Consider the following 11761-nt stretch of genomic DNA (forward strand, 5'->3'; position numbering starts at 1 on the left):
TAGGAAGCCCTCTCGAGGAAAGAGGTTTAGGTTTAGGTTCCATGTGCTATGGTTTTGAATTCATCAGGTGATAAGCTGGAAAGCCCTCTTTTGCTCTCCAGTAAATTGTTCATCTTTCCTTACCTGCTCAGTCAGTGTGTGACAATGGGCAAGTCACTCCATCTTTGACTTCCTCCATTTCCCCACTTAGTGGTTGTGAGGCTCACTGAGTTACTGTCTGGAAACAGAATGAATGAGAAACGTGCACGGTATTTACTGTGCTGTGTGCTTTGGCAAGCTCTGATGCTTTTCTAGCTTGGCATACTGCAGAAATCCTGGAAAGCTTGGATGCCTGTTTGAATCTTTTAAAGCAACCCTTCCTTTTCCAGTTCTCCACCTCCCATTCACCTCATTCCTTCCCTTTAACCTCTTTGGGTCTCAGTGGGTGAAGATATTTTTACTTCACCTTTAAAAAAAAGAAACATGTTTACCCAGGAAAAAGATGGGCAAAACGTCTAAAGCTTATACTCTCCCGGATGCTTACTTAGACACGCCATTCTCTGTATCAGGATTGGCGTGCACATGTTGGGGGCAGAATGAACCCCTTAGATTAGTTACTCTAAATAGTTTGTCCATGCACTGGTACTAATACTTCTAGATTTGTGGCTAGAATGCTATTCACCCTGCTCCTAGCTCTTAATGCTGCTCCTTTCTGCTAGACTCTGCTCTCTGTCATAGCTTGTTCTCTATTTCATGATGCACTCCTAACCCACCCATGGGGTTAGACACACAATCAGGGAATTTGGGAATAGAGCAACACAAAGCAATTCACTGCATCCACAACTGCATAAGACTCAGCTCCACTTTTACACCAAAGAAAAATCAGTCCCTGGTTTGATTAAGAAAAGCTCTTTACCACTAAGGTCCATTATCAGTGGTCAAGGAAAACTGGCTTGAGTTTTCTAGGATGTGAAAGGTATAAATTTGCTCACATTCTCAGGACCAGCATGGAAGACACTGTCCTATATACAGATCCATGACCCAAGAGGTCTTTACAAAGGGTCTCATGAAGAAGAGACAGAAAGAGTGAGAGACCATGTTTTAGGAGGATTTGCACTATTTTCTGTCTTATTCAATAAATTGTGATGCTCTGTCAAACAATTTAGCTGAAGGAGAAAAAAATCACAGTTGGATTAGATTCCTGAAGCTTTATATGAAATGTAATTTATAGATTATAGAAACATTTTTGGCATTAGCAGATTACCTAAAAAATCTGTAATATGTTTTAAATACCCATTAATTCAATCACTGTAAGGAATATTTTGGAAACTCTTTTACAAAAATGTCACAAACTGTGATTGCTCATTGTGTAGAGAACTCAGAGAAAGGTGTCTAGCCTGAGAGGAAGTTTTGTCCAGTGGTTACAGTACCAGCCTGGCACTTGTTTTCTGTTTCCTAATGTTTGTATACCCCTGGAATAGTCACTAGGGCTCAGTACAGACAGTCAACAAGCCCACGGCTGAATTGATTCAGTCTTTGCAGATTAGTCTAAGCTGTAAAGATTGAACCAATAAGCAAATGAACAGACATTCACTTTTGATTCAGGAAATGCAGCTGCATGCCTGCAGTGGCTCAGGCCAGAAGCCGGGGCATGGGAAGGCACTAAAGCCTGGCTGTCTAGCACGTAGCCAGCATAGGCTGTGTGTTTGCTTCCTCTTCCTGCTGCCCCCAAGGTCTCTGGGATTTGCAGTCCAGAATCATATCAGCAGGACTCTGCAGGATTGCTCATCACTTCCTCTACCTGCTTCCAGGTGCCTCTGGGGTTTGTAGTCCAGTCACAGCCAGCAGTAAATTTAACAGGGCAGGGCAGGGCAGGGCAGCTCTGTACTTGGGGGAAGGGAAATTTAACCCCTCTCCCTGGCCTCAGGCCCCAGTTGGGGTTTGCCTGGTCGGGGCCAGAGAGCCAGCCCACACTGCTCCAGTTAGGGAGCAGAGAAGTGGGGTCAGCCCTGCTCTCTAAAGCAGGCAGCCCAGCCTGGGCTGCAAAATGCTGCAGGACTCTGATTTAACTAGAACCAGGAAGGGGTCTGGGACAGAAGTTTGATAAATTAGTTTGACCTCAATCAGTTAAATCTGGATACTATATTCAGCCAGGTTTATTTTAAACCAGTTTCAGTCATTTTTAAATTGGTTGATGTGCACTGAACTTCTCTGCTACAGTTTTAAACTAGTTTCTGATCATTATATAATTTGCATTAGATCCATTTATGCGTAACTTCTGTCTCTAGAGCTAGATCCAGATCTTTAACAGTAGGGCTGTGCGAAACAGAAGTGTTTCATTTCGACCAGCATTTCGACATTTTGACAGAACAGTGTGTTTCATTTTGACTTGTGTTTTGAGTTGAAACGGCTGTTCCATTTCGTTCCGGTGAAACGTTTTGCCGTTTAGACCCTGTTTCGCCGTTTCGCCCATAGGATATAATGGGGAAGGTCAAAACAGGCTATAATTTTGTCATTTCTGGCTAGATTTAGATGAACCTTGCAGAAATCATAGCACCCTGTAAGAGCATGATGTGTATCAAGTTTCAAGAAGATAGGTATAGGGGGTTCAGAGAAACTGCACCCCAAAATCTTGAAAGCAAAACTCATGTCACGTGTACGTGTTAAGCCACAGTGGGGTCAAAACTGCAGGCATGCTAGCCCCTGTGGAGGCAATGAAGCATGTCACTTTTCAAGGTGATAGGTACAGGGGGTTCTCAGAAACTGTACCCCAAAATCCTGAAAGCAAAACTTGTGTCACGAGTAAGTGTAAGGACACAGTGGGGTCAAAACTGCAGGCTTGCTAGCCCCTCCTGAGGCCACAAAGCATGCCAAGTTTCATGAAGATTGGTGCAGGAGTTCAGGGGAAATTGCACCCCAAATTCCTGAAAGCAAACCTCATGTCACATGTTAAGCCACGGCGGGGTCAAAATGGCAGGAGTAGTAGCCCCTAGTAAGGCCACAAAGCCTGCCAAGTTTCAAGGTGATAGGTTCAAGGGCTTGGGGGGAACTGTACCTCAAGCTGCTGACAGGCAAAACTCAAGACATAGATGACCCTGTGTGCGTTAAGGCACAGCAGAGTGAAAACTGCAGGGGTGGTGGCCCCTGGTGAGGCCACAAAGCCTGCCAAGTTTCAAGGAGATAATTGCAGGGGTTTGGGGGGAACTGCAGCTCAGGCTGTGGACAAGCAAAACTCGTGTCATGGGTGCTTGTGCAACTGTGTCTGTCTTGGGGCACCGGGGGGGCGTGGGGTGGGGGGACTACTGTAGGCCTGGCTGCTAAGCTACCGTGTTACCAGGTACCAATTAATCATGATTCACTCCGGGATCAGCTCAATACACAGCTAGCTACTACAGAACGATTTAACGAGCATGGATCAACACTTACAAAACCACAGACTATGGAGAGGAAATAATCAATACAGACAATCAACTGCCCCAAGACAGATATAGTCAGTTGCGCAAGCACCCATGTCACGAGTTTTATCTGTCAGCAGCTAGGGGTGCAGGGCCCCAGAACCCAGAACCCCCTCCACCTAAATCCTTGACAGCTGGCAGGCTTTGTGGCCTCAACAGGGGCTAGCAGGCGTTTTGCTTTCACCCCACTGAGTCTTAACACACACAGTGTCACCCATGACATGAGTTTTGCCTGTCAGCAGCTAGAGGTGCAGGGCCCCAGAACCCAGAACCCCCTCCACCTAAATCCTTGACAGCTGGCAGGCTTCGTGGCCGCAGCAGGGGCTACCATCCCTGCAGCTTTCACCCTGCTGCTCCTTAACACATGCAGTGTCATCCATGGCACGAGTTTTGCTTGTCCATAGCTTGAGGTGCAGTTTCCACCAAACCCCTGCACTTATCTCCTTGAAACTTGGCAGACTTTGTGGCCTCTGCAGGGGCTACCATGCCTGAAGTTTTGACCCTGCTGTGGCTTAACACGTACATGTGACATGAGTTTTGCGTTCAGGATTTTGGGGTGCAGTTTCTCCAAACCCCCTGCATCTATCTCCTTGAAATGTGGCAGGCTTTGTGGCCTCAGCAAGGGCTACCATTCCCATAGTTTTGACCCTGATGTGGGTTAAAACATACACATGACACAAGTTTGGCTCTCAAGACTTTGGGGTGCAATGTCTCCAAACTCCCTGCATCTATCTTTGTGAAACTTGGCAAGTTTTATACCCTCAGAAGATTCTACCATTTCTGCAAGTTTCATCTAAATCTGGCCAGAAATGACAAAGTTATAGGCTGTTTTGACCTTTCCCATTATAGCCAATGGGGGAAACAGCAAAACAGTGTTGAAACGGAGAAACGTTTCAACTTGCCTCGTTTTGTTTCGAGGCTGTTTTAATCATATCTGTTTCATTTCAATTTTGCTGTTTCAACCTCGAAAGAGGTCAAAACAGAGTCCAAACAAAACTGGTGGAGAAATTTTGCACAGCTCTAACTAGCAGTATTGAGGCACCTGGATTTCACTCCGTCTTGCTTCCCAAACTGTAAAATGAGAATAAAGTACTACATGACCCCACAGTGTTGTGGAGAAAAATATATTAAAGATGATGAAGCACTCAGATGCTATGCAAATAGAAACCATGTGTTCACTTTAGACAGGTTGAGAACCCTATTTGTTCTAAAATCATCTTATTTATCAACCTGGTAAAAGTGAGGTTAGAAACAAGGGGAGGATGCTAAATAAGTGATTGGAGAATTTGCTGGTAATTTTAGAAATGGATTAAAAAGCTGTGTCTGTCCAGGTCATGAAGCAACTCATGTAATTTTAGTGAGCATCAGAAAAGAGCTGCTAACAAGAGCCTGGCAAATATGCCTTATAGTGACTGACTGAGGAACTCTCCCTATCTAACCTTATCCAAGAAGAGGTGAATTGATTTCAGCTCATAAGGATTTAAAATGGGGAGAAAATTGCTGATAATAGATACAGCTCTCTAATCTAGCAGAGAAAGCCTAATGAGGTTGCCCAAGGTGGCTGGCCCTTTGCGGGATGCTGGGCCCAGCTTCACAAGCAGTCCAGCAGCATCTCCCAGCTGAGACTGGTTAAGTGATTATAAAAGCCAGCAAGATTGGGGAGTGTGGGGAGAGTTGTAGATGGAAGGGAAAAGCAATTGAAAGTACATGGAAGTTTTGTAGTAAGCCTGCTAGAAGTGAGAGGGAAGGCTTCTATGCTCCTGTTATCTGCTTTGGTCAGAAAAAATAGGTGAGTTTTGTGACTGAAAATGAATCAGCCCAGAGGGAAAAGTGCCTGCTTCAGATTCTAGGTGTAGCATTGTCCTTGGCTGGTGCTACAGAATTCCACTGTGTGGCCATTGAAATTAGATTAATTCAAATAGTTCATAGATTTCATAGACATTAGGGCTGAAAGGGACCTTGGGAGATCACTGGATCCAGCCCCCTGCCCAAGGGGCAGGAAGTCACCTTGTCTTCCCTTGGGGTGTCCTGGTGAACAGACATTCCTCCCAGATCCTGATGCACACCCCGTGTATACTTATAGGCTGCCACCAAGTCCCCCTGAGCCTTCACTTCTCTGGGCTGAAGAGTCCCATGCCTCTCAGCCTCTCCTCATAGGCCTGCTCTCTTGTCCTTTAATTATGTGTGTGGCTTGCCTCTGGACTCTCTCAAGCTTCTCCACATCCTTTCTAAAGGGTGGAGCCCAGAACTGGATGCAGTACTCCAGCTGCAGCCTCACCAAGGCCAAGTAAAGCAGGAGGATGATATCCTGGGTCTTGCTTGAGATGCATTAATGCAAGACAGCGTTTTGTTTGCTTTGCCAGCTGCGGCATTGCACTGGTGGCTCATGTTCATTTTAGGATCAGTCATGACCCCCAAGTCTCTTTTGGTCATGGTGCTAGTGAGTGTAGCACTGCTGAGCCTATACGAATGATGTGGATTTTTTCTGCCTCCCGAGGTGGAGGACCTTGCTTTTCTCCGTGTTGAATGCCATCAGGTTTTGATCTGCCCACCTTGCGAGCCTGTCCAGGTTTGCCTATCCTCTAGTATGACACTTCCCATAATTTGGTATCATCAGCAAATTTAGCTGGTCTGCTTCTGATACCTGAATACAGATCGTTTATAAAAATATTAAAGAGTACTGGACCAAGTACGGAGCCCAGGGGGATGCCACAGGTCACCATGTGCCACGTTGACACAGTTCTCTAACAGTGACTAACTACTGAAACTATCTTAGCTAGAGATGTAGTCAATCCACTATTGTTTGAAGTTTCTAAAACCAAGACTTTCTACATCGATGTAACTCTGATGTTACCAGCTTGATCTAAGGCAAGGTTCTGTGGCTTGGTTACACTGGAGACTGGACCAGGTGATTGTAACTTGTTCCTTTTGACTCTATAATCTTTGAATATTGCTTTGTTTGTCTTAACAAGTGAAAATGTCAGTATTGGTAGAAAATGTTCCAGCAGAAAAAGATGAATTGCAATATGTTCTTTGCTGTGTGAGACAGATTCCTGAATACTTGCAAAAAAAGAAAGAAATCCACATCTATTGATGTATCTGACTGAAGATATAATTAACTTAATTCTTTGACTTATGCTAGGACAATTCAGGAGCAATGCCACTGAAGGAAATAGTTATTCATACAATGGCTCAAAACCTGTGAAAGCAGAAGAATCGGGTGCTTTGTCTCCATATGCAGCATGCTTAATGGAGGGTTGCCTCATGGTGTAATAAAGAATATCCAGCTAGACGCTTTAGGCAGTCAATACTGAAGTTGGATCCTTTCGTAGCTGGTCTCCTTTGGTCTGTATATCTTGGTGTATTTGCCTCCCCATCCTTCACTGCTTACAGCAAATGAGGTGTTCAAAAGACATGATTATAACTCCTGGAGATGGACGGGAGAGGACTGTAAACTACCTAGCACAGGTAGTGCTAGGTGGGGCAGGACAGGATCTATGCTCAGTGACTAGATGTGTGCTGTTGTTGAAGACAGGGCAGCTATTTAAATGCAAGCGTAAGTGTGCACAAGTTGTCATTGTGACTCCAGACAGTAGTGTAGACACAACTCAGAAATTTGTGATGTCCCCTTTTTTAATTCCAGTTGTTGAAGCCTCTCAAAACCAAAAGGCCCAAATCCCTCCTTTAATTCATACACTTGTAGCCTGATCTCCTGCCCATTTCATTTTTGTAAAGCACTACAGAATTCTCCTAGAGAAAGTGGGGGGGGGGAGGGTACAGAAACATAAACTAATTGCATTATGAATCTCTACCTAGAGAGAGCAACTTCCTGTTTCTATCACCAGACTTCTTGCAGCAGTAGCCATGAAGTGGTCACAGCCTTGAAAAAGAAACCAAGGGCAGTCCCTGTGGTTTAACTAAATTTAAGAGACAAGTCCTCTCCCAAAACTTGCAAATCTCTCTTTTTTTTTTTTCTTCTTTTAGGCAGAATCAGTTTTCTTGGGGAGGGTTAGGGGAAATGCATCTGAAACTTTCCTGAGCAGAAGCAGAATTTGCATGGCTTCATCTGTAAGCTTTGTGGCTTGAAGCCCCTAGTAAATAGGAATCTCTCTATTGGCACCTGTTGATAAGGGGATCTCCAGTGCTGATGAGCTAGGGGAAACAACTGAATAGGCCAAGCCCTGCTTACATTTTAGTTCTATGATGCTTTGGCATCAAAACCACTTAGGTTTTCAGATAACAAAACACTGTCATAATCATGAAGTTACAAAAGGACTAGAGATGGGATTGCACCTGAGATGACGGGCACCTGGGATGAAGGGCACCCTAACAGAGCATTACAGTCTGCCAAACCTGGGGTATGTCCTGCTTTGTAAGGAAATATTTTCATAATGGCAGTCTGTTCAACCATCACCGAAAATCTTATTGCAATGGTTAATGGAAAACATGATAACCACTTCAATATTTAACACAATTAAAATGGAAAGGGGCACAAGTATTAACAGACAAATAAAAGATCATTCCTTCCCCAAAGGAGTTTTTTTCCCCCCAAAAAGGCCCTTTTTTATTTAATTTTTTTTTTAAATGTGAAAAATTTCCATTCCATCTACTTCCTTATCTGTCAAATAGCTGTTGGCTTCTAATAAAGATGAAGGTGAATTTTTCCCAACTCCTTTTTTTCAGAAGCATCTTCCTAGGCCCTGAGGAGACAAAGGCTTCTAAAACTACTCAGGAGCCCTTGAAACTATTACCCTTAGTTAGTAAATAAAAGTGCCCTTCACAAAAGCCAGGAAGCCCCAGTACGAACTGAGAGAGACACCAGTGGGTCAAAATGATTAGAAGCCACGGCAGCATGCGAGAGCGCACATTCAACGCTAACCCGAAAGGCATGTCCAATGCCAAGTGCAGGGCAGGAGATCAGGTTATCCTGTTGTAGGGAGAAGGAAGGTGATCTGTAATAGTAGAAGTGAGATACAGTGGTCTTTAAAAGATATCTCTTGAAATAGGAACTCTGGATGGCTTGATGACATGCAGCAAGTGATGATCAGGACAAGCGGCTGTAGATATGAAGAGGTTACCTAAAACAAGAGCAGGGCAGGTGTCTTGGGCGCGGACGCGCTGCTCCCCATCACTTGTTTGTGTAATGAGTACACGGCCTGGTTCTTTTCCCTTAAAAAGTCTGTGCATTGTTGGGAAGACACAATCCAGTGTTTTCACAACTGCAGGACAGGAAACCAGGTCAAGTCAAGCGAGCAGAGAATTTGCTAATTTACATGAGCTGCAGATCTGGACTAATTGTCTCCCTGTGAAATGAGGCTTTTGTTCAACCAGAGGCTTGTGCCTAGGGAAAGCCAGTGAAAGACTCTGCTTTTTTTCTCTACTTCAGCTTTTGAGCTGTGCCCCCTTCCTATGGTATTTGAATTCATCCCTGCAATTCTCCTGCCTGCAATGCTTAACATCACCCAGCACCGAACCTAGAGTCCTGGTGGCCCTGGGAGATCTTTCAGTATTGGGCCCCCTTTTACCAGAGATAATGATGATGATAATAAATTTAAAAATTACTACTTTGGACCCCTTTTCAGCCCAGGACCTGGGTGGATGCTCAATTCACCCATGCCTGCATCCAGCCCTGCCATCATCCATCTTGCCAAAAAAGAATCACGAGAGCAGGTGGCATCAGGGAAAAGTCTTGCACACAAAACATAGAAGAAAATGTCATGCTCACAGCGTAGGAGACACCCGCCAAGGGATCCTCTCCTTCTCATCCCAACCTGTGGCAGGGCAGTCTACCCAGGTGAACTGAGAGGGTTAAAAGCAATCGGGCTGAGGGCTGTGTGCTGGGACACAGCTTACCCTTCTCTAGGGGGGGGGCACTTGCAGACTAACAGCAGGCAACCCAGAGTGGAGAGTTGCAGCCACATCTGCCCTCTGCGCCTTTTTGCTTTGGTGGGGCAAAGCCCTTGAAGCAGAGCAGAGAGAATGGAGATTTATTTTTTTTTAAGGAAAACTTTTCCTGTCCCAAATCAAATCAGCCAAATCAATTCCAAATCCATGAGCCATTCAAAAACCACATGTGGCCCTACCACTGGCAACCATCCTCCATGTCCACTTGGGGCTTCAGATACAGGCAGTCATCAGACTTACGACACAATTGGTTCCTGAAAACAGTGTCTTAAGTTGAACTGCTACAACTCAAAACCGATTTTCCCATAGGAACAATGTTATAAATGGGGGATTGGTTCCTGAACCAAGGCTCAATACCCTATTTTCACCAAAAATAACCCAGAGTTTTGTACTCAATCAATTATAGGTGAGTAATATAGCTACATTAATCTATTTATATTGTAAATAGTAATCATGTTGATTTGGAAGGACTTCTTTGTGGTGACTTTGCTGGACTTTTTGAAGGACTCTTGGTTGGACTTTTTGAAGGGCTCTTCGCTGGAGTCTTCTCAGGCATCTTGTCTACAGGTTTTTCTGGAGTCTTGTCTGCTTTCTTAAAGAAAGTGTCCAAGGAAGTGTGGACAGATGTTCTCCAGGGAGATGGGTGACGCAGCAAACTTGTTCACCTGTGCGGTGTGCCGTCGTTTTGGATCAAGCATCATAAAGTCAAAACGGATGTCAGAAAGTCGAAACAGGGTGTCAATTTATAAATGCTGTAAGTGCCATCTTAAACTCGAAACATCTCAAGTTGAGGACTGTCTGAACTTCCAGATCCTTTGGTGGGCTTCCTCCGTGCAGGCCCAAGCCCAGAGACATGGGGTTCGGATGCCCCTGGGTTTTACTCACACTCAGCCATAGGGGCAAGCTAAGGAGGATCTCATGCCATTTTCAAAAAGGCATGAGATCTTCCCACTAGGGTGGCCATCATAGGGGACATTCTGGTTTTCTGCTGCTCTGTCCTCCACTGATACAAAACCCGGTGCCTTTAGGTCCTCTATTTTTCTCTTCAATCCCGCAGCAATCATCCCACAGCAATTTTTCTTTAAGAGAAAAACAGAGGACAGAAAGGTGTCCGGCACGAATGCTGTGTGCTCCCGGAGGCTGGGGGGGCACGGCAAGTTCCCACAGGTGGCAGTGGTGCTATTGGCATTGGGAGCGTGGCGGTGGCAGGCAGGGAGCTACTGCAGGAGGTGGTGCTGTTGATGGTGGGGAGTAGAGGGGGGTGGCGAGTGCCTACCAGTGGTCGGCACATGCCACCGGCAGCATCGGCAGTGACCAGCGGCGATCGTGGACTGTCCACAGACACCTCCGGTGGTATATGCAGCAAGAGGAGGGGGTGGCGAGCAGCAGTCAGTGACCTACCAGAAGTCAGTGACCATGTGCAGATGCCACCGGCAGCAGCCAGCGGAGATCAGGGACTGCCCACAGATGCCGCTGATGGTGCCGGTGGCAAGGGGGGATGGCAGGTGACAACTGTCCACAGGCGTTGCTGGCAGTGTTGGCAGCACCTTTTCGCAGGGGGTGCGCTGCCACGCTCAGGGGATGCACGTGCACCTGCGTACACCCCCTACACGTTGCCAATGGCTTTTGAGCATGGGGAAGAGAAGGAAAACCTGGGGGGACAAAATGGTTTTGTATCAATGGTGGACAGAGGACAACCGGATACAGAATGGTTTAGTATCAATGGGGGACAGAGGACAACTGGATCCAAAATAGTTTTGTATCAGTTGAGGACAGAGGATCACTGGATGCAACATGGTTTAGTATCAATGGGGGACAGAGGACCACTGGATGCAAAATAGTTTTGTATCAGTTGAGGACAGAGGACAACTGGATGCAAAATGGTTTAGTATCAAGGCAGGACAGAGGACCACTGGATGCAACATGGTGTTGTATCAACTGAGGACAGAGGACCACTGGATGCAAAATAGTTTTGTCTCAGTGGGGGACAGAGGGCCACCAGATACAAAGTGGTTCAGTATCAATGCAGGACAGAGGACCACTGGATACAAAATGGTTTTATCTCAGTGGGGGACAGAGGACCACCAGATACAAAGTGGTTCAGTATCAATGGGGGGCAGAGGACCATGGGCCTGTCCTCTGCTTCCCACCTGGAGGCCAGCTAACCGCATCACCTCGGCGGCAGGAAACCCACCCTGGCGCTCGCGTACCCAGGCTGTCGCCCTCCGGCCCTGGAGTCACTCGGGGCTGTGCCCACGAGCCTTGGCGGCCCCGAGCTCGCCGGGGCGGACGAGACTCCTGTGCTGCCGAGGAGCCCCCAGCCTGTGCCCGTGCCCGGCTCTCTCCTGCCTCCCCGCGGGGCCGGGCCGGGCCGGGCCGGGCACTGCCCCTGCCCTGCCGCCGCCTCCTCCCCCGCCCGGCGG

The 11761-nt window shown here is 46.5% G+C and overlaps 1 protein-coding gene across 1 annotated transcript in view; it reads left to right on the top strand.

Annotated features, from left to right (window-relative positions):
- Nucleotides 1–5115: 5115 nt before the first annotated feature.
- SLCO3A1 (solute carrier organic anion transporter family member 3A1) overlaps nucleotides 5116–11761 on the top strand; it is a 209739-nt gene continuing 203093 nt past the window's right edge. Inside the window, exon 1 of the mRNA XM_025208969.1 lies at nucleotides 5116–5223. The gene's annotated coding sequence lies outside the window, so the exon portion shown is untranslated. The remainder of the gene's footprint in view (nucleotides 5224–11761) is intronic.

This window comes from Alligator sinensis, unplaced genomic scaffold (genome assembly GCF_000455745.1).
Source record: "Alligator sinensis unplaced genomic scaffold, ASM45574v1 scaffold857_2, whole genome shotgun sequence".
NCBI classification, from domain to species: domain Eukaryota; kingdom Metazoa; phylum Chordata; order Crocodylia; family Alligatoridae; genus Alligator; species Alligator sinensis.